This window comes from Fukomys damarensis, unplaced genomic scaffold (genome assembly GCF_012274545.1).
Source record: "Fukomys damarensis isolate Sample0158 unplaced genomic scaffold, DMR_v1.0_HiC HiC_scaffold_20, whole genome shotgun sequence".
Taxonomy (NCBI): Eukaryota; Metazoa; Chordata; class Mammalia; order Rodentia; family Bathyergidae; genus Fukomys; species Fukomys damarensis.
The window spans coordinates 659,313-659,518 of record NW_022900932.1 but is presented as its reverse complement, the minus strand read 5'-3'; positions in this window follow the sequence as shown (position 1 = coordinate 659,518).

The window sequence follows — 206 nt, the reverse complement described above, 5'->3', positions numbered from 1 at the left end:
GAGCCCTGCTCCCCAAGAGTCCGGCACAGCGGCCAAGGGCCGGCCCGCCTCGGGGGAGCCTGCACCACGCGGGCTGTGACTCAGCGGCCCAGGATGGCTCAGGCCTCGGATCCCACAAACGGCCCCAACAAAACAGTTGCGTTTCCTGGCTGCTCCCTGGGCAGATGCTAAGTGAGGTGGAAGGTCAGGCCCGACCCGCCGAGGAG